This window comes from Hemitrygon akajei, chromosome 17 (genome assembly GCF_048418815.1).
Source record: "Hemitrygon akajei chromosome 17, sHemAka1.3, whole genome shotgun sequence".
Classification (NCBI taxonomy): domain Eukaryota; kingdom Metazoa; phylum Chordata; class Chondrichthyes; order Myliobatiformes; family Dasyatidae; genus Hemitrygon; species Hemitrygon akajei.
In genome coordinates this window covers 12332537-12359927 of record NC_133140.1, presented here as the reverse complement: position 1 = coordinate 12359927, position 27391 = coordinate 12332537, and positions in this window count along the sequence as shown.

Genomic DNA, 27391 nt, shown 5'->3' with positions numbered 1-27391 from the left:
ATATAATAATAGCCCCAACACTCTAATATAATAATAGCCCCAACACTTTAATATAATAATAGCCCCAACAATCTAATATAATGACAGCCCCAACACTTTAATATAATAATAGCCCCAACACTCTAATATAATAACAGCCCCAACACTTTAATATAATAATAGCCACAACACTTTAATATAATAATAACCCCAATACTCTAATATAATAATAACCCCAAAACTCTAATATAATAACAGCCCCAACACTCTAATATAATAATAACCCCAACACTCTAATATAATAACAGCCCCAACACTTTAATATAATAGTAGCCCCAACACTTTAATATAATAGCAGCCCCATCACTCTAATATAATAATAGCCCCAACACTCTAATATAATAATAGCCCCAACACTTTAATATAATAATAGCCCCAACACTCTAATATAATAATAGCCCCAACACTTTAATAGAATAATTGCCCCAACACATTAATATAATAATAGCCCCAACACTCTAATATAATAATAGCCACAACACTTTAATAGAATAATATCCCCAACACTCTAATATAATAACAGCCCCAACACTTTAATATAATAATAGCCCCAACACTCTAATATAATAATAGCCCCAACACTTTAATATAATAATAGCCCCAACACTCTAATCTAATAATAGCCCCAACTCTTTAATAGAATAATAGCCCCAACACTCTAATATAATAACAGCCCCAACACTTCAATATAATAATAGCCCCAACACGTTAATATAATAATAGCCCCAACACTCTAATATAATAATAGCCCCAACACTTTAATATAATAACATCCCCAACACTTTAATATAATAATAGCCCCAACACTTTAATATAATAACAGCCCCAACACTTTAATATAATAATAGCCCCAACACTTTAATAGAATAATAGCCCCAACACTCTAATATAATAATAGCCCCAACACTCTAATATAATAATAGCCCCAACACTTGAATATAATAACAGCCCCAACACTTTAATATAATAATAGCCCCAACACTCTAATATAATAACAGCCCCAACACTTTAATATAATAATAGCCCCAACACTCTAATCTAATAATAGCCACAACTCTTTAATAGAATAATAGCCCCAACACTCTAATATAATAACAGCCCCAACACTTTAATATAATAATAGCCCCAACACTCTAATATAATAATAGCCCCAACACTTTAATATAATAACATCCCCAACACTTTAATATAATAATAGCCCCAACACTTTAATATAATAACAGCCCCAACACTTTAAAATAATAATAGCCCCAACACTTTAATAGAATAATAGCCCCAACACTCTAATGTAATAATAGCCCCAACACTCTAATATAATAATAGCCCCAACACTTTAATATAATAACAGCCCCAACACTTTAATATAATAATAGCCCCAACACTTTAATATAATAATAACCCCAACACTCTAATATAATAATAACCCCAACACTTTAATATAATAATAGCCCCAACACTTTAATATAATAACAGCCCCAACACTTTAATATAATAATAGCCCCAACACTCTAATATAATAACAGCCCCAACAGTTTAATATAATAATAGCCCCAACACTCTAATATAATAATAGCCCCAACACTTTAATATAATAATAGCCCCAACACTTTAATATAATAACAGCCCCAACACTTTAATATAATAATAGCCACAACACTTTAATATAATAATAGCCCCAACACTCTAATATAATAATAACCCCAACACTCTAATATAATAATAGCCCCAACACTTTAATATAATAATAGCCACAACACTTTAATATAATAACAGCCCCAACACTTTAATATAATAATAGCCCCAACACTCTAATATAATAATAACCCCTACACTCTAATATAATAGCCCCAACACTCTAATATAATAATAGCCCCAACACTTTAATATAATAATAGCCCCAACACTCTAATATAATAATAGCCCCAACACTTTAATATAATAATAGCCCCAACACTCTAATATAATAATAGCCCCAACACTTTAATATAATAACAGCCCCAACACTCTAATATAATAACAGCCCCAACACTTTAATATAATAATAGCCCCAACACTCTAATATAATAACAGCCCCAACACTTTAATATAATAATAGCCACAACACTTTAATATAATAATAACCCCAACACTCTAATATAATAATAACCCCAAAACTCTAATATAATAATAGCCCCAACACTCTAATATAATAACAGCCCCAACACTCTAATATAATAATAACCCCAACACTCTAATATAATAACAGCCCCAACACTTTAATAGAATAATAGCCCAACACTCTAATATAATAACAGCCCCAACACTTTAATATAATAATAGCCCCAACACTCTAATATAATAATAGCCCCAACACTTTAATATAATAATAGCCCCAACACTCTAATCTAATAATAGCCCCAACTCTTTAATAGAATAATAGCCACAACACTCTAATATAATAACAGCCCCAACACTTTAATATAATAATAGCCCCAACACTCTAATATAATAATAGCCCCAACACTTTAATATAATAACATCCCCAACACTTTAATATAATAACAGCCCCAACACTTTAATATAATAATAGCCCCAACACTCTAATATAATAATAACCCCTACACTCTAATATTATAGCCCCAACACTCTAATATAATAATAGCCCCAACACTTTAATATAATAATAGCCCCAACACTCTAATATAATAATAGCCCCAACACTTTAATATAATAATAGCCCCAACACTCTAATATAATAATAGCCCCAACACTTTAATATAATAACAGCCCCAACACTCTAATATAATGACAGCCCCAACACTTTAATATAATAATAGCCCCAACACTCTAATATAATAACAGCCCCAACACTTTAATATAATAATAGCCACAACACTTTAATATAATAATAACCCCAATACTCTAATATAATAATAACCCCAAAACTCTAATATAATAATAGCCCCAACACTCTAATATAATAACAGCCCCAACACTCTAATATAATAATAACCCCAACACTCTAATATAATAACAGCCCCAACACTTTAATATAATAGTAGCCCCAACACTTTAATATAATAGCAGCCCCATCACTCTAATATAATAATAGCCCCAACACTCTAATATAATAATAGCCCCAACACTTTAATATAATAATAGCCCCAACATTCTAATATAATAATAGCCCCAACACTTTAATAGAATAATAGCCCCAACACTTTAATATAATAATAGCCCCAACACTCTAATATAATAATAGCCCCAACACTTTAATATAATTATAGCCCCAACACTCTAATATAATAACAGCCCCAACACTTTAATAGAATAATATCCCCAACACTCTAATATAATAACAGCCCCAACACTTTAATATAATAATAGCCCCAACACTCTAATCTAATAATAGCCACAACTCTTTAATAGAATAATAGCCCCAACACTCTAATATAATAACAGCCCCAACACTTTAATATAATAATAGCCCCAACACTCTAATATAATAATAGCCCCAACACTTTAATATAATAACATCCCCAACACTTTAATATAATAATAGCCCCAACACTTTAATATAATAACAGCCCCAACACTTTAATATAATAACAGCCCCAACACTTTAATATAATAATAGCCCCAACACTTTAATAGAATAATAGCCCCAACACTCTAATGTAATAATAGCCCCAACACTCTAATATAATAATAGCCCCAACACTTTAATATAATAACAGCCCCAACACTTTAATATAATAATAGCCCCAACACTTTAATATAATAATAGCCCCAACACTCTAATATAATAATAACCCCAACACTTTAATATAATAATAGCCCCAACACTTTAATATAATAACAGCCCCAACACTTTAATATAATAATAGCCCCAACACTCTAATATAATAACAGCCCCAACACTTTAATATTATAATAGCCCCAACACTCTAATATAATAATAGCCCCAACACTTTAATATAATAATAGCCCCAACACTCTAATCTAATAATAGCCACAACTCTTTAATAGAATAATAGCCCCAACACTCTAATATAATAACAGCCCCAACACTTTAATATAATAATAGCCCCAACACTCTAATATAATAATAGCCCCAACACTTTAATATAATAACATCCCCAACACTTTAATATAATAATAGCCCCAACACTTTAATATAATAACAGCCCCAACACTTTAATATAATAATAGCCCCAACACTTTAATAGAATAATAGCCCCAACACTCTAATGTAATAATAGCCCCAACACTCTAATATAATAATAGCCCCAACACTTTAATATAATAACAGCCCCAACACTTTAATATAATAATAGCCCCAACACTTTAATATAATAATAGCCCCAACACTCTAATATAATAATAACCCCAACACTTTAATATAATAATAGCCCCAACACTTTAATATAATAACAGCCCCAACACTTTAATATAATAATAGCCCCAACACTCTAATATAATAACAGCCCCAACACTTTAATATAATAATAGCCCCAACACTCTAATATAATAATAGCCCCAACACTTTAATATAATAATAGCCCCAACACTTTAATATAATAACAGCCCCAACACTTTAATATAATAATAGCCACAACACTTTAATATAATAATAGCCCCAACACTCTAATATAATAATAACCCCAACACTCTAATATAATAATAGCCCCAACACTTTAATATAATAACAGCCCCAACACTTTAATATAATAATAGCCCCAACACTTTAATATAATAATAGCCCCAACACTCTAATATAATAATAGCCCCAACACTTTAATATAATAATAGCCCCAACACTTTAATATAATAACAGCCCCAACACTTTAATATAATAATAGCCACAACACTTTAATATAATAACAGCCCCAACACTCTAATATAATAATAACCCCAACACTCTAATATAATAATAGCCCCAACACTTTAATATAATAACAGCCCCAACACTTTAATATAATAATAGCCCCAACACTTTAATATAATAATAGCCCCAACACTCTAATATAATAATAGCCCCAACACTTTAATATAATAACATCACCAACACTCTAATATAATAATAGCCCCAACACTTTAATATAATAACAGCCCCAACACTCTAATATAATAATAGCCCCAACACTTTAATATAATAACAGCCCCAACACTCTAATATAATAATAGCCCCAACACTTTAATATAATAATAGCCCCAACACTCTAATATAATAATAGCCCCAACACTTTAATATAATAATAGCCCCAACACTCTAATATAATAATAGCCCCAATACTTCAATATAATAACAGCCACAACACTTTAATATAATAATAGCCCCAACACTCTAATATAATAACAGCCCCAACACTTTAATATAATAATAGCCCCAACACTCAAATGTAATAACAGCCCCAACACTTTAATATAATAATAGCCCCAACACTCTAATATAATAATAACCCCAACACTCTAATATAATAATAGCCGCTACACTTTAATATAATAATAGCCCCAACACTTTAATATAATAACAGCCCCAACACTTTAATATAATAATAGCCCCAACACTCTAATATAATAATAGCCCCAACACTTTAATATAATAACAGCCCCAACACTTTAATAGAATAATAGCCCAACACTCTAATATAATAACAGCCCCAACACTTTAATATAATAATAGCCCCAACACTCTAATATAATAATAGCCCCAACACTTTAATATAATAATAGCCCCAACACTCTAATCTAATAATAGCCCCAACTCTTTAATAGAATAATAGCCACAACACTCTAATATAATAACAGCCCCAACACTTTAATATAATAATAGCCCCAACACTCTAATATAATAATAGCCCCAACACTTTAATATAATAACATCCCCAACACTTTAATATAATAACAGCCCCAACACTTTAATATAATAATAGCCCCAACACTCTAATATAATAATAACCCCTACACTCTAATATAATAGCCCCAACACTCTAATATAATAATAGCCCCAACACTTTAATATAATAATAGCCCCAACACTCTAATATAATAATAGCCCCAACACTTTAATATAATAATAGCCCCAACACTCTAATATAATAATAGCCCCAACACTTTAATATAATAACAGCCCCAACACTCTAATATAATGACAGCCCCAACACTTTAATATAATAATAGCCCCAACACTCTAATATAATAACAGCCCCAACACTTTAATATAATAATAGCCACAACACTCTAATATAATAACAGCCCCAACACTCTAATATAATAATAACCCCAACACTCTAATATAATAACAGCCCCAACACTTTAATATAACAGTAGCCCCAACACTTTAATATAATAGCAGCCCCATCACTCTAATATAATAATAGCCCCAACACTCTAATATAATAATAGCCCCAACACTTTAATATAATAATAGCCCCAACACTCTAATATAATAATAGCCCCAACACTTTAATAGAATAATAGCCCCAACACTTTAATATAATAATAGCCCCAACACTCTAATATAATAATAGCCCCAACACTTTAATATAATTATAGCCCCAACACTCTAATATAATAACAGCCCCAACACTTTAATAGAATAATATCCCCAACACTCTAATATAATAACAGCCCCAACACTTTAATATAATAATAGACCCAACACTCTAATATAATAATAGCCCCAACACTTTAATATAATAATAGCCCCAACACTTTAATAGAATAATAGCCCCAACACTCTAATATAATAATAGCCCCAACACTCTAATATAATAACAGCCCCAACACTTTAATATAATAATAGCCCCAACACTCTAATATAATAATAACCCCAACACTCTAATATAATAATAGCCGCAACACTTTAATATAATAATAGCCCCAACACTTTAATATAATAACAGCCCCAACACTTTAATATAATGATAGCCCCAACACTCTAATATAATAATAGCCCCAACACTTTAATATAATAACAGCCCCAACACTTTAATAGAATAATAGCCCAACACTCTAATATAATAACAGCCCCAACACTTTAATATAATAATATCCCCAACACTCTAATATAATAATAGCCCCAACACTTTAATATAATAATAGCCCCAACACTCTAATCTAATAATAGCCCCAACTCTTTAATAGAATAATAGCCACAACACTCTAATATAATAACAGCCCCAACACTTTAATATAATAATAGCCCCAACACTCTAATATAATAATAGCCCCAACACTTTAATATAATAACATCCCCAACACTTTAATATAATAACAGCCCCAACACTTTAATATAATAATAGCCCCAACACTCTAATATAATAATAACCCCTACACTATAATATAATAGCCCCAACACTCTAATATAATAATAGCCCCAACACTTTAATATAATAATAGCCCCAACACTCTAATATAATAATAGCCCCAACACTTTAATATAATAATAGCCCCAACAATCTAATATAATGACAGCCCCAACACTTTAATATAATAATAGCCCCAACACTCTAATATAATAACAGCCCCAACACTTTAATATAATAATAGCCACAACACTTTAATATAATAATAACCCCAATACTCTAATATAATAATAACCCCAAAACTCTAATATAATAACAGCCCCAACACTCTAATATAATAATAACCCCAACACTCTAATATAATAACAGCCCCAACACTTTAATATAATAGTAGCCCCAACACTTTAATATAATAGCAGCCCCATCACTCTAATATAATAATAGCCCCAACACTCTAATATAATAATAGCCCCAACACTTTAATATAATAATAGCCCCAACACTCTAATATAATAATAGCCCCAACACTTTAATAGAATAATTGCCCCAACACATTAATATAATAATAGCCCCAACACTCTAATATAATAATAGCCACAACACTTTAATAGAATAATATCCCCAACACTCTAATATAATAACAGCCCCAACACTTTAATATAATAATAGCCCCAACACTCTAATATAATAATAGCCCCAACACTTTAATATAATAATAGCCCCAACACTCTAATCTAATAATAGCCCCAACTCTTTAATAGAATAATAGCCCCAACACTCTAATATAATAACAGCCCCAACACTTCAATATAATAATAGCCCCAACACGTTAATATAATAATAGCCCCAACACTCTAATATAATAATAGCCCCAACACTTTAATATAATAACATCCCCAACACTTTAATATAATAATAGCCCCAACACTTTAATATAATAACAGCCCCAACACTTTAATATAATAATAGCCCCAACACTTTAATAGAATAATAGCCCCAACACTCTAATATAATAATAGCCCCAACACTCTAATATAATAATAGCCCCAACACTTTAATATAATAACAGCCCCAACACTTTAATATAATAATAGCCCCAACACTCTAATATAATAACAGCCCCAACACTTTAATATAATAATAGCCCCAACACTCTAATCTAATAATAGCCACAACTCTTTAATAGAATAATAGCCCCAACACTCTAATATAATAACAGCCCCAACACTTTAATATAATAATAGCCCCAACACTCTAATATAATAATAGCCCCAACACTTTAATATAATAACATCCCCAACACTTTAATATAATAATAGCCCCAACACTTTAATATAATAACAGCCCCAACACTTTAAAATAATAATAGCCCCAACACTTTAATAGAATAATAGCCCCAACACTCTAATGTAATAATAGCCCCAACACTCTAATATAATAATAGCCCCAACACTTTAATATAATAACAGCCCCAACACTTTAATATAATAATAGCCCCAACACTTTAATATAATAATAACCCCAACACTCTAATATAATAATAACCCCAACACTTTAATATAATAATAGCCCCAACACTTTAATATAATAACAGCCCCAACACTTTAATATAATAATAGCCCCAACACTCTAATATAATAACAGCCCCAACAGTTTAATATAATAATAGCCCCAACACTCTAATATAATAATAGCCCCAACACTTTAATATAATAATAGCCCCAACACTTTAATATAATAACAGCCCCAACACTTTAATATAATAATAGCCACAACACTTTAATATAATAATAGCCCCAACACTCTAATATAATAATAACCCCAACACTCTAATATAATAATAGCCCCAACACTTTAATATAATAATAGCCACAACACTTTAATATAATAACAGCCCCAACACTTTAATATAATAATAGCCCCAACACTCTAATATAATAATAACCCCTACACTCTAATATAATAGCCCCAACACTCTAATATAATAATAGCCCCAACACTTTAATATAATAATAGCCCCAACACTCTAATATAATAATAGCCCCAACACTTTAATATAATAATAGCCCCAACACTCTAATATAATAATAGCCCCAACACTTTAATATAATAACAGCCCCAACACTCTAATATAATAACAGCCCCAACACTTTAATATAATAATAGCCCCAACACTCTAATATAATAACAGCCCCAACACTTTAATATAATAATAGCCACAACACTTTAATATAATAATAACCCCAACACTCTAATATAATAATAACCCCAAAACTCTAATATAATAATAGCCCCAACACTCTAATATAATAACAGCCCCAACACTCTAATATAATAATAACCCCAACACTCTAATATAATAACAGCCCCAACACTTTAATAGAATAATAGCCCAACACTCTAATATAATAACAGCCCCAACACTTTAATATAATAATAGCCCCAACACTCTAATATAATAATAGCCCCAACACTTTAATATAATAATAGCCCCAACACTCTAATCTAATAATAGCCCCAACTCTTTAATAGAATAATAGCCACAACACTCTAATATAATAACAGCCCCAACACTTTAATATAATAATAGCCCCAACACTCTAATATAATAATAGCCCCAACACTTTAATATAATAACATCCCCAACACTTTAATATAATAACAGCCCCAACACTTTAATATAATAATAGCCCCAACACTCTAATATAATAATAACCCCTACACTCTAATATTATAGCCCCAACACTCTAATATAATAATAGCCCCAACACTTTAATATAATAATAGCCCCAACACTCTAATATAATAATAGCCCCAACACTTTAATATAATAATAGCCCCAACACTCTAATATAATAATAGCCCCAACACTTTAATATAATAACAGCCCCAACACTCTAATATAATGACAGCCCCAACACTTTAATATAATAATAGCCCCAACACTCTAATATAATAACAGCCCCAACACTTTAATATAATAATAGCCACAACACTTTAATATAATAATAACCCCAATACTCTAATATAATAATAACCCCAAAACTCTAATATAATAATTGCCCCAACACTCTAATATAATAACAGCCCCAACACTCTAATATAATAATAACCCCAACACTCTAATATAATAACAGCCCCAACACTTTAATATAATAGTAGCCCCAACACTTTAATATAATAGCAGCCCCATCACTCTAATATAATAATAGCCCCAACACTCTAATATAATAATAGCCCCAACACTTTAATATAATAATAGCCCCAACATTCTAATATAATAATAGCCCCAACACTTTAATAGAATAATAGCCCCAACACTTTAATATAATAATAGCCCCAACACTCTAATATAATAATAGCCCCAACACTTTAATATAATTATAGCCCCAACACTCTAATATAATAACAGCCCCAACACTTTAATAGAATAATATCCCCAACACTCTAATATAATAACAGCCCCAACACTTTAATATAATAATAGCCCCAACACTCTAATATAATAATAGCCCCAACACTTTAATATAATAATAGCCCCAACACTCTAATCTAATAATAGCCCCAACTCTTTAATAGAATAATAGCCCCAACACTCTAATATAATAACAGCCCCAACACTTCAATATAATAATAGCCCCAACACTTTAATATAATAATAGCCCCAACACTCTAATATAATAATAGCCCCAACACTTTAATATAATAACATCCCCAACACTTTAATATAATAATAGCCCCAACACTTTAATATAATAACAGCCCCAACACTTTAATATAATAATAGCCCCAACACTTTAATAGAATAATAGCCCCAACACTCTAATATAATAATAGCCCCAACACTCTAATATAATAACAGCCCCAACACTTTAATATAATAATAGCCACAACACTCTAATATAATAATGACCCCAACACTCTAATATAATAATAGCCGCAACACTTTAATATAATAATAGCCCCAACACTTTAATATAATAACAGCCCCAACACTTTAATATAATAATAGCCCCAACACTCTAATATAATAATAGCCCCAACACTTTAATATAATAACAGCCCCAACACTTTAATAGAATAATAGCCCAACACTCTAATATAATAACAGCCCCAACACTTTAATATAATAATAGCCCCAACACTCTAATATAATAATAGCCCCAACACTTTAATATAATAATAGCCCCAACACTCTAATCTAATAATAGCCCCAACTCATTAATAGAATAATAGCCACAACACTCTAATATAATAACAGCCCCAACACTTTAATATAATAATAGCCCCAACACTCTAATATAATAATAGCCCCAACACTTTAATATAATAACATCCCCAACACTTTAATATAATAACAGCCCCAACACTTTAATATAATAATATCCCCAACACTCTAATATAATAATAACCCCTACACTCTAATATAATAGCCCCAACACTCTAATATAATAATAGCCCCAACACTTTAATATAATAATAGCCCCAACACTCTAATATAATAATAGCCCCAACACTTTAATATAATAATAGCCCCAACACTCTAATATAATAATAGCCCCAACACTTTAATATAATAACAGCCCCAACACTCTAATATAATGACAGCCCCAACACTTTAATATAATAATAGCCCCAACACTCTAATATAATAACAGCCCCAACACTTTAATATAATAATAGCCCCAACACTTTAATAGAATAATAGCCCCAACACTCTAATGTAATAATAGCCCCAACACTCTAATATAATAATAGCCCCAACACTTTAATATAATAACAGCCCCAACACTTTAATATAATAATAGCCCCAACACTTTAATATAATAATAGCCCCAACACTCTAATATAATAATAACCCCAACACTTTAATATAATAATAGCCCCAACACTTTAATATAATAACAGCCCCAACACTTTAATATAATAATAGCCCCAACACTCTAATATAATAACAGCCCCAACACTTTAATATAATAATAGCCCCAACACTCTAATATAATAATAGCCCCAACACTTTAATATAATAATAGCCCCAACACTTTAATATAATAACAGCCCCAACACTTTAATATAATAATAGCCACAACACTTTAATATAATAATAGCCCCAACACTCTAATATAATAATAACCCCAACACTCTAATATAATAATAGCCCCAACACTTTAATATAATAATAGCCACAACACTTTAATATAATAACAGCCCCAACACTTTAATATAATAATAGCCCCAACACTCTAATATAATAATAACCCCTACACTCTAATATAATAGCCCCAACACTCTAATATAATAATAGCCCCAACACTTTAATATAATAATAGCCCCAACACTCTAATATAATAATAGCCCCAACACTTTAATATAATAATAGCCCCAACACTCTAATATAATAATAGCCCCAACACTTTAATATAATAACAGCCCCAACACTCTAATATAATAACCGCCCCAACACTTTAATATAATAATAGCCCCAACACTCTAATATAATAACAGCCCCAACACTTTAATATAATAATAGCCACAACACTTTAATATAATAATAACCCCAACACTCTAATATAATAATAACCCCAAAACTCTAATATAATAATAGCCCCAACACTCTAATATAATAACAGCCCCAACACTCTAATATAATAATAACCCCAACACTCTAATATAATAACAGCCCCAACACTTTAATATAATAATAGCCCCAACACTTTAATATAATAACAGCCCCAACACTTTAATAGAATAATAGCCCAACACTCTAATATAATAACAGCCCCAACACTTTAATATAATAATAGCCCCAACACTCTAATATAATAATAGCCCCAACACTTTAATATAATAATAGCCCCAACACTCTAATCTAATAATAGCCCCAACTCTTTAATAGAATAATAGCCACAACACTCTAATATAATAACAGCCCCAACACTTTAATATAATAATAGCCCCAACACTCTAATATAATAATAGCCCCAACACTTTAATATAATAACATCCCCAACACTTTAATATAATAACAGCCCCAACACTTTAATATAATAATAGCCCCAACACTCTAATATAATAATAACCCCTACACTCTAATATTATAGCCCCAACACTCTAATATAATAATAGCCCCAACACTTTAATATAATAATAGCCCCAACACTCTAATATAATAATAGCCCCAACACTTTAATATAATAATAACCCCAACACTCTAATATAATAATAGCCCCAACACTTTAATATAATAACAGCCCCAACACTCTAATATAATGACAGCCCCAACACTTTAATATAATAATAGCCCCAACACTCTAATATAATAACAGCCCCAACACTTTAATATAATAATAGCCACAACACTTTAATATAATAATAACCCCAATACTCTAATATAATAATAACCCCAAAACTCTAATATAATAATAGCCCCAACACTCTAATATAATAACAGCCCCAACACTCTAATATAATAATAACCCCAACACTCTAATATAATAACAGCCCCAACACTTTAATATAATAGTAGCCCCAACACTTTAATATAATAGCAGCCCCATCACTCTAATATAATAATAGCCCCAACACTCTAATATAATAATAGCCCCAACACTTTAATATAATAATAGCCCCAACACTCTAATATAATAATAGCCCCAACACTTTAATAGAATAATAGCCCCAACACTTTAATATAATAATAGCCCCAACACTCTAATATAATAATAGCCCCAACACTTTAATATAATTATAGCCCCAACACTCTAATATAATAACAGCCCCAACTCTTTAATAGAATAATATCCCCAACACTCTAATATAATAACAGCCCCAACACATTAATATAATAATAGCCCCAACACTCTAATATAATAATAGCCCCAACACTTTAATATAATAATAGCCCCAACACTCTAATCTAATAATAGCCCCAACTCTTTAATAGAATAGTAGCCCCAACACTCTAATATAATAACAGCCCCAACACTTCAATATAATAATAGCCCCAACACTTTAATATAATAATAGCCCCAACACTCTAATATAATAATAGCCCCAAAACTTTAATATAATAACATCCCCAACACTTTAATATAATAACAGCCCTAACACTTTAATATAATAATAGCCCCAACACTTTAATAGAATAATAGCCCCAACACTCTAATATAATAATAGCCCCAACACTCTAATATAATAACAGCCCCAACACTTTAATATAATAATAGCCCCAACACTCTAATATAATAATAACCCCAACACTCTAATATAATAATAGCCGCAACACTTTAATATAATAATAGCCCCAACACTTTAATATAATAACAGCCCCAACACTTTAATATAATAATAGCCCCAACACTCTAATATAATAATAGCCCCAACACTTTAATATAATAACAGCCCCAACACTTTAATAGAATAATAGCCCAACACTCTAATATAATAACAGCCCCAACACTTTAATATAATAATAGCCCCAACACTCTAATATAATAATAGCCCCAACACTTTAATATAATAATAGCCCCAACACTCTAATCTAATAATAGCCCCAACTCATTAATAGAATAATAGCCACAACACTCTAATATAATAACAGCCCCAACACTTTAATATAATAATAGCCCCAACACTCTAATATAATAATAGCCCCAACACTTTAAGATAATAACATCCCCAACACTTTAATATAATAACAGCCCCAACACTTTAATATAATAATATCCCCAACACTCTAATATAATAATAACCCCTACACTCTAATATAATAGCCCCAACACTCTAATATAATAATAGCCCCAACACTTTAATATAATAATAGCCCCAACACTCTAATATAATAATAGCCCCAACACTTTAATATAATAATAGCCCCAACACTCTAATATAATAATAGCCCCAACACTTTAATATAATAACAGCCCCAACACTCTAATATAATGACAGCCCCAACACTTTAATATAATAATAGCCCCAACACTCTAATATAATAACAGCCCCAACACTTTAATAGAATAATATCCCCAACACTCTAATATAATAACAGCCCCAACACTTTAATATAATAATAGCCCCAACACTCTAATATAATAATAGCCCCAACACTTTAATATAATAATAGCCCCAACACTCTAATCTAATAATAGCCCCAACTCTTTAATAGAATAATAGCCCCAACACTCTAATATAATAACAGCCCCAACACTTTAATATAATAATAGCCCCAACACTCTAATATAATTATAGCCCCAACACTTTAATATAATAATAGCCCCAACACTCTAATCTAATAATAGCCCCAACTCTTTAATAGAATAATAGCCCCAACACTCTAATATAATAACAGCTCCAACACTTCAATATAATAATAGCCCCAACACTTTAATATAATAATAGCCCCAACACTTTAATATAATAACATCCCCAACACTTTAATATAATAATAGCCCCAACAGTTTAATATAATAACAGCCCCAACACTATAATATAATAATAGCCCCAACACTTTAATAGAATAATAGCCCCAACACTCTAATGTAATAATAGCCCCAACACTCTAATATAATAATAGCCCCAACACTTTAATATAATAACAGCCCCAACACTTTAATATAATAGTAGCCCCAACACTTTAATATAATAGCAGCCCCATCACTCTAATATAATAATAGCCCCAACACTCTAATATAATAATAGCCCCAACACTTTAATATAATAATAGCCCCAACACTCTAATATAATAATAGCCCCAACACTTTAATAGAATAATATCCCCAACACTTTAATATAATAATAGCCCCAACACTCTAATATAATAATAGCCCCAACACTTTAATATAATAATAGCCCCAACACTCTAATATAATAACAGCCCCAACACTTTAATAGAATAATATCCCCAACACTCTAATATAATAACAGCCCCAACACTTTAATATAATAATAGCCCCAACACTTTAATATAATAATAGCCCCAACACTCTAATATAATAACAGCCCCAACACTTTAATATAATAATAGCCCCAACACTCTAATATAATAATAGCCCCAACACTTTAATATAATAATAGCCCCAACACTTTAATATAATAACAGCCCCAACACTTTAATATAATAATAGCCACAACACTTTAATATAATAATAGCCCCAACACTCTAATATAATAATAACCCCAAAACTCTAATATAATAATAGCCCCAACACTTTAATATAATAATAGCCACAACACTTTAATATAATAACAGCCCCAACACTTTAATATAATAATAGCCCCAACACTCTAATATAATAATAACCCCTACACTCTAATATAATAGCCCCAACACTCTAATATAATAATAGCCCCAACACTTTAATATAATAATAGCCCCAACACTCTAATATAATAATAGCCCCAACACTTTAATATAATAATAGCCCCAACACTCTAATATAATAATAGCCCCAACACTTTAATATAATAACAGCCCCAACACTCTAATATAATAACAGCCCCAACACTTTAATATAATAATAGCCCCAACACTCTAATATAATAACAGCCCCAACACTTTAATATAATAATAGCCACAACACTTTAATATAATAATAACCCCAACACTCTAATATAATAATAACCCCAAAACTCTAATATAATAATAGCCCCAACACTCTAATATAATAACAGCCCCAACACTCTAATATAATAATAACCCCAACACTCTAATATAATAACAGCCCCAACACTTTAATATAATAATAGCCCCAACACTTTAATATAATAACAGCCCCAACACTTTAATAGAATAATAGCCCAACACTCTAATATAATAACAGCCCCAACACTTTAATATAATAATAGCCCCAACACTCTACTATAATAATAGCCCCAACACTTTAATATAATAATAGCCCCAACACTCTAATCTAATAATAGACCCAACTCTTTAATAGAATAATAGCCACAACACTCTAATATAATAACAGCCCCAACACTTTAATATAATAATAGCCCCAACACTCTAATATAATAATAGCCCCAACACTTTAATATAATAACATCCCCAACACTTTAATATAATAACAGCCCCAACACTTTAATATAATAATAGCCCCAACACTCTAATATAATAATAACCCCTACACTCTAATATTATAGCCCCAACACTCTAATATAATAATAGCACCAACACTTTAATATAATAATAGCCCCAACACTCTAATATAATAATAGCCCCAACACTTTAATATAATAATAGCCCCAACACTCTAATATAATAATAGCCCCAACACTTTAATATAATAACAGCCCCAACACTCTAATATAATGACAGCCCCAACACTTTAATATAATAATAGCCCCAACACTCTAATATAATAACAGCCCCAACACTTTAATATAATAATAGCCACAACACTTTAATATAATAATAACCCCAATACTCTAATATAATAATAACCCCAAAACTCTAATATAATAATAGCCCCAACACTCTAATATAATAACAGCCCCAACACTCTAATATAATAATAACCCCAACACTCTAATATAATAACAGCCCCAACACTTTAATATAATAGTAGCCCTAACACTTTAATATAATAGCAGCCCCATCACTCTAATATAATGATAGCCCCAACACTCTAATATAATAATAGCCGCAACACTTTAATATAATAATAGCCCCAACACTTTAATATAATAACAGCCCCAACACTTTAATATAATAATAGCCCCAACACTCTAATATAATAATAGCCCCAACACTTTAATATAATAACAGCCCCAACACTTTAATAGAATAATAGCCCAACACTCTAATATAATAACAGCCCCAACACTTTAATATAATAATAGCCCCAACACTCTAATATAATAATAGCCCCAACACTTTAATATAATAATAGCCCCAACACTCTAATCTAATAATAGCCCCAACTCATTAATAGAATAATAGCCACAACACTCTAATATAATAACAGCCCCAACACTTTAATATAATAATAGCCCCAACACTCTAATATAATAATAGCCCCAACACTTTAAGATAATAACATCCCCAACACTTTAATATAATAACAGCCCCAACACTTTAATATAATAATATCCCCAACACTCTAATATAATAATAACCCCTACACTCTAATATAATAGCCCCAACACTCTAATATAATAATAGCCCCAACACTTTAATATAATAATAGCCCCAACACTCTAATATAATAATAGCCCCAACACTTTAATATAATAATAGCCCCAACACTCTAATATAATAATAGCCCCAACACTTTAATATAATAACAGCCCCAACACTCTAATATAATGACAGCCCCAACACTTTAATATAATAATAGCCCCAACACTCTAATATAATAACAGCCCCAACACTTTAATAGAATAATATCCCCAACACTCTAATATAATAACAGCCCCAACACTTTAATATAATAATAGCCCCAACACTCTAATATAATAATAGCCCCAACACTTTAATATAATAATAGCCCCAACACTCTAATCTAATAATAGCCCCAACTCTTTAATAGAATAATAGCCCCAACACTCTAATATAATAACAGCCCCAACACTTTAATATAATAATAGCCTCAACACTCTAATATAATTATAGCCCCAACACTTTAATATAATAATAGCCCCAACACTCTAATCTAATAATAGCCCCAACTCTTTAATAGAATAATAGCCCCAACACTCTAATATAATAACAGCTCCAACACTTCAATATAATAATAGCCCCAACACTTTAATATAATAATAGCCCCAACACTTTAATATAATAACATCCCCAACACTTTAATATAATAATAGCCCCAACAGTTTAATATAATAACAGCCCCAACACTCTAATATAATAATAGCCCCAACACTTTAATATAATAATAGCCCCAACACTCTAATATAATAACAGCCCCAACACTTTAATAGAATAATATCCCCAACACTCTAATATAATAACAGCCCCAACACTTTAATATAATAATAGCCCCAACACTTTAATATAATAATAGCCCCAACACTCTAATATAATAACAGCCCCAACACTTTAATATAATAATAGCCCCAACACTCTAATATAATAATAGCCCCAACACTTTAATATAATAATAGCCCCAACACTTTAATATAATAACAGCCCCAACACTTTAATATAATAATAGCCACAACACTTTAATATAATAATAGCCCCAACACTCTAATATAATAATAACCCCAAAACTCTAATATAATAATAGCCCCAACACTTTAATATAATAATAGCCACAACACTTTAATATAATAACAGCCCCAACACTTTAATATAATAATAGCCCCAACACTCTAATATAATAATAACCCCTACACTCTAATATAATAGCCCCAACACTCTAATATAATAATAGCCCCAACACTTTAATATAATAATAGCCCCAACACTCTAATATAATAATAGCCCCAACACTTTAATATAATAATAGCCCCAACACTCTAATATAATAATAGCCCCAACACTTTAATATAATAACAGCCCCAACACTCTAATATAATAACAGCCCCAACACTTTAATATAATAATAGCCCCAACACTCTAATATAATAACAGCCCCAACACTTTAATATAATAATAGCCACAACACTTTAATATAATAATAACCCCAACACTCTAATATAATAATAACCCCAAAACTCTAATATAATAATAGCCCCAACACTCTAATATAATAACAGCCCCAACACTCTAATATAATAATAACCCCAACACTCTAATATAATAACAGCCCCAACACTTTAATATAATAATAGCCCCAACACTTTAATATAATAACAGCCCCAACACTTTAATAGAATAATAGCCCAACACTCTAATATAATAACAGCCCCAACACTTTAATATAATAATAGCCCCAACACTCTACTATAATAATAGCCCCAACACTTTAATATAATAATAGCCCCAACACTCTAATCTAATAATAGACCCAACTCTTTAATAGAATAATAGCCACAACACTCTAATATAATAACAGCCCCAACACTTTAATATAATAATAGCCCCAACACTCTAATATAATAATAGCCCCAACACTTTAATATAATAACATCCCCAACACTTTAATATAATAACAGCCCCAACACTTTAATATAATAATAGCCCCAACACTCTAATATAATAATAACCCCTACACTCTAATATTATAGCCCCAACACTCTAATATAATAATAGCACCAACACTTTAATATAATAATAGCCCCAACACTCTAATATAATAATAGCCCCAACACTTTAATATAATAATAGCCCCAACACTCTAATATAATAATAGCCCCAACACTTTAATATAATAACAGCCCCAACACTCTAATATAATGACAGCCCCAACACTTTAATATAATAATAGCCCCAACACTCTAATATAATAACAGCCCCAACACTTTAATATAATAATAGCCACAACACTTTAATATAATAATAACCCCAATACTCTAATATAATAATAACCCCAAAACTCTAATATAATAATAGCCCCAACACTCTAATATAATAACAGCCCCAACACTCTAATATAATAATAACCCCAACACTCTAATATAATAACAGCCCCAACACTTTAATATAATAGTAGCCCTAACACTTTAATATAATAGCAGCCCCATCACTCTAATATAATGATAGCCCCAACACTCTAATATAATAATAGCCGCAACACTTTAATATAATAATAGCCCCAACACTTTAATATAATAACAGCCCCAACACTTTAATATAATAATAGCCCCAACACTCTAATATAATAATAGCCCCAACACTTTAATATAATAACAGCCCCAACACTTTAATAGAATAATAGCCCAACACTCTAATATAATAACAGCCCCAACACTTTAATATAATAATAGCCCCAACACTCTAATATAATAATAGCCCCAACACTTTAATATAATAATAGCCCCAACACTCTAATCTAATAATAGCCCCAACTCATTAATAGAATAATAGCCACAACACTCTAATATAATAACAGCCCCAACACTTTAATATAATAATAGCCCCAACACTCTAATATAATAATAGCCCCAACACTTTAAGATAATAACATCCCCAACACTTTAATATAATAACAGCCCCAACACTTTAATATAATAATATCCCCAACACTCTAATATAATAATAACCCCTACACTCTAATATAATAGCCCCAACACTCTAATATAATAATAGCCCCAACACTTTAATATAATAATAGCCCCAACACTCTAATATAATAATAGCCCCAACACTTTAATATAATAATAGCCCCAACACTCTAATATAATAATAGCCCCAACACTTTAATATAATAACAGCCCCAACACTCTAATATAATGACAGCCCCAACACTTTAATATAATAATAGCCCCAACACTCTAATATAATAACAGCCCCAACACTTTAATAGAATAATATCCCCAACACTCTAATATAATAACAGCCCCAACACTTTAATATAATAATAGCCCCAACACTCTAATATAATAATAGCCCCAACACTTTAATATAATAATAGCCCCAACACTCTAATCTAATAATAGCCCCAACTCTTTAATAGAATAATAGCCCCAACACTCTAATATAATAACAGCCCCAACACTTTAATATAATAATAGCCTCAACACTCTAATATAATTATAGCCCCAACACTTTAATATAATAATAGCCCCAACACTCTAATCTAATAATAGCCCCAACTCTTTAATAGAATAATAGCCCCAACACTCTAATATAATAACAGCTCCAACACTTCAATATAATAATAGCCCCAACACTTTAATATAATAATAGCCCCAACACTTTAATATAATAACATCCCCAACACTTTAATATAATAATAGCCCCAACAGTTTAATATAATAACAGCCCCAACACTATAATATAATAATAGCCCCAACACTTTAATAGAATAATAGCCCCAACACTCTAATGTAATAATAGCCCCAACACTCTAATATAATAATAGCCCCAACACTTTAATATAATAACAGCCCCAACACTTTAATATAATAGTAGCCCCAACACTTTAATATAATAGCAGCCCCATCACTCTAATATAATAATAGCCCCAACACTCTAATATAATAATAGCCCCAACACTTTAATATAATAATAGCCCCAACACTCTAATATAATAATAGCCCCAACACTTTAATAGAATAATATCCCCAACACTTTAATATAATAATAGCCCCAACACTCTAATATAATAATAGCCCCAACACTTTAATATAATAATAGCCCCAACACTCTAATATAATAACAGCCCCAACACTTTAATAGAATAATATCCCCAACACTCTAATATAATAACAGCCCCAACACTTTAATATAATAATAGCCCCAACACTTTAATATAATAATAGCCCCAACACTCTAATATAATAACAGCCCCAACACTTTAATATAATAATAGCCCCAACACTCTAATATAATAATAGCCCCAACACTTTAATATAATAATAGCCCCAACACTTTAATATAATAACAGCCCTAACACTTTAATATAATAATAGCCACAACACTTTAATATAATAATAGCCCCAACACTCTAATATAATAATAACCCCAAAACTCTAATATAATAATAGCCCCAACACTTTAATATAATAATAGCCACAACACTTTAATATAATAACAGCCCCAACACTTTAATATAATAATAGCCCCAACACTCTAATATAATAATAACCCCTACACTCTAATATAATAGCCCCAACACTCTAATATAATAATAGCCCCAACACTTTAATATAATAATAGCCCCAACACTCTAATATAATAATAGCCCCAACACTTTAATATAATAATAGCCCCAACACTCTAATATAATAATAGCCCCAACACTTTAATATAATAACAGCCCCAACACTCTAATATAATAACAGCCCCAACACTTTAATATAATAATAGCCCCAACACTCTAATATAATAACAGCCCCAACACTTTAATATAATAATAGCCACAACACTTTAATATAATAATAACCCCAACACTCTAATATAATAATAACCCCAAAACTCTAATATAATAATAGCCCCAACACTCTAATATAATAACAGCCCCAACACTCTAATATAATAATAACCCCAACACTCTAATATAATAACAGCCCCAACACTTTAATATAATAATAGCCCCAACACTTTAATATAATAACAGCCCCAACACTTTAATAGAATAATAGCCCAACACTCTAATATAATAACAGCCCCAACACTTTAATATAATAATAGCCCCAACACTCTAATATAATAATAGCCCCAACACTTTAATATAATAATAGCCCCAACACTCTAATCTAATAATAGACCCAACTCTTTAATAGAATAATAGCCACAACACTCTAATATAATAACAGCCCCAACACTTTAATATAATAATAGCCCCAACACTCTAATATAATAATAGCCCCAACACTTTAATATAATAACATCCCCAACACTTTAATATAATAACAGCCCCAACACTTTAATATAATAATAGCCCCAACACTCTAATATAATAATAACCCCTACACTCTAATATTATAGCCCCAACACTCTAATATAATAATAGCACCAACACTTTAATATAATAATAGCCCCAACACTCTAATATAATAATAGCCCCAACACTTTAATATAATAATAGCCCCAACACTCTAATATAATAATAGCCCCAACACTTTAATATAATAACAGCCCCAACACTCTAATATAATGACAGCCCCAACACTTTAATATAATAATAGCCCCAACACTCTAATATAATAACAGCCCCAACACTTTAATATAATAATAGCCACAACACTTTAATATAATAATAACCCCAATACTCTAATATAATAATAACCCCAAAACTCTAATATAATAATAGCCCCAACACTCTAATATAATAACAGCCCCAACACTCTAATATAATAATAACCCCAACACTCTAATATAATAACAGCCCCAACACTTTAATATAATAGTAGCCCTAACACTTTAATATAATAGCAGCCCCATCACTCTAATATAATAATAGCCCCAACACTCTAATATAATAATAGCCCCAACACTTTAATATAATAATAGCCCCAACACTCTAATATAATAATAGCCCCAACACTTTAATAGAATAATAGCCCCAACACTTTAATATAATAATAGCCCCAACACTCTAATATAATAATAGCCCCAACACTTTAATATAATTATAGCCCCAACACTCTAATATAATAACAGCCCCAACACTTTAATAGAATAATATCCCCAACACTCTAATATAATAACAGCCCCAACACTTTAATATAATAATAGCCCCAACACTCTAATATAATAATAGCCCCAACACTTTAATATAATAATAGCCCCAACACTCTAATCTAATAATAGCCCCAACTCTTTAATAGAATAATAGCCCCAACACTCTAATATAATAACAGCCCCAACACTTCAATATAATAATAGCCCCAACACTTTAATATAATAATAGCCCCAACACTCTAATATAATAATAGCCCCAACACTTTAATATAATAACATCCCCAACACTTTAATATAATAATAGCCCCAACACTTTAATATAATAACAGCCCCAACACTTTAATATAATAATAGCCCCAACACTTTAATAGAATAATAGCCCCAACACTCTAATATAATAATAGCCCCAACACTCTAATATAATAACAGCCCCAACACTTTAATATAATAATAGCCCCAACACTCTAATATAATAATAACCCCAACACTCTAATATAATAATAGCCGCAACACTTTAATATAATAATAGCCCCAACACTTTAATATAATAACAGCCCCAACACTTTAATATAATAATAGCCCCAACACTCTAATATAATAATAGCCCCAACACTTTAATATAATAACAGCCCCAACACTTTAATAGAATAATAGCCCAACACTCTAATATAATAACAGCCCCAACACTTTAATATAATAATAGCCCCAACACTCTAATATAATAATAGCCCCAACACTTTAAAATAATAATAGCCCCAACACTCTAATCTAATAATAGCCCCAACTCATTAATAGAATAATAGCCACAACACTCTAATATAATAACAGCCCCAACACTTTAATATAATAATAGCCCCAACACTCTAATATAATAATAGCCCCAACACTTTAATATAATAACATCCCCAACACTTTAATATAATAACAGCCCCAACACTTTAATATAATAATATCCCCAACACTCTAATATAATAATAACCCCTACACTCTAATATAATAGCCCCAACACTCTAATATAATAATAGCCCCAACACTTTAATATAATAATAGCCCCAACACTCTAATATAATAATAGCCCCAACACTTTAATATAATAATAGCCCCAACACTCTAATATAATAATAGCCCCAACACTTTAATATAATAACAGACCCAACACTCTAATATAATGACAGCCCCAACACTTTAATATAATAATAGCCCCAACACTCTAATATAATAACAGCCCCAACACTTTAATAGAATAATATCCCCAACACTCTAATATAATAACAGCCCCAACACTTTAATATAATAATAGCCCCAACACTCTAATATAATAATAGCCCCAACACTTTAATATAATAATAGCCCCAACACTCTAATCTAATAATAGCCCCAACTCTTTAATAGAATAATAGCCCCAACACTCTAATATAATAACAGCCCCAACACTTTAATATAATAATAGCCCCAACACTCTAATATAATTATAGCCCCAACACTTTAATATAATAATAGCCCCAACACTCTAATCTAATAATAGCCCCAACTCTTTAATAGAATAATAGCCCCAACACTCTAATATAATAACAGCTCCAACACTTCAATATAATAATAGCCCCAACACTTTAATATAATAATAGCCCCAACACTTTAATATAATAACATCCCCAACACTTTAATATAATAATAGCCCCAACAGTTTAATATAATAACAGCCCCAACACTATAATATAATAATAGCCCCAACACTTTAATAGAATAATAGCCCCAACACTCTAATGTAATAATAGCCCCAACACTCTAATATAATAATAGCCCCAACACATTAATATAATAACAGCCCCAACACTTTAATATAATAGTAGCCCCAACACTTTAATATAATAGCAGCCCCATCACTCTAATATAATAATAGCCCCAACACTCTAATATAATAATAGCCCCAACACTTTAATATAATAATAGCCCCAACACTCTAATATAATAATAGCCCCAACACTTTAATAGAATAATATCCCCAACACTTTAATATAATAATAGCCCCAACACTCTAATATAATAATAGCCCCAACACTTTAATATAATAATAGCCCCAACACTCTAATATAATAACAGCCCCAACACTTTAATAGAATAATATCCCCAACACTCTAATATAATAACAGCCCCAACACTTTAATATAATAATAGCCCCAACACTTTAATATAATAATAGCCCCAACACTCTAATATAATAATAGCCCCAACACTTTAATATAATAATAGCCCCAACACTCTAATATAATAATAGCCCCAACACTTTAATATAATAACAGCCCCAACACTCTAATATAATAACAGCCCCAACACTTTAATATAATAATAGCCCCAACACTCTAATATAATAACAGCCCCAACACTTTAATATAATAATAGCCACAACACTTTAATATAATAATAACCCCAACACTCTAATATAATAATAACCCCAAAACTCTAATATAATAATAGCCCCAACACTCTAATATAATAACAGCCCCAACACTCTAATATAATAATAACCCCAACACTCTAATATAATAACAGCCCCAACACTTTAATATAATAATAGCCCCAACACTTTAATATAATAACAGCCCCATCACTCTAATATAATAATAGCCCCAACACTCTAATATAACAATAGCCCCAACACTTTAATATAATAATAGCCCCAACACTCTAATATAATAATAGCCCCAACACTTTAATAGAATAATAGCCCCAACACTTTAATATAATAATTGCCCCAACACTCTAATATAATAATAGCCCCAACACTTTAATATAATAATAGCCCCAACACTCTAATATAATAACA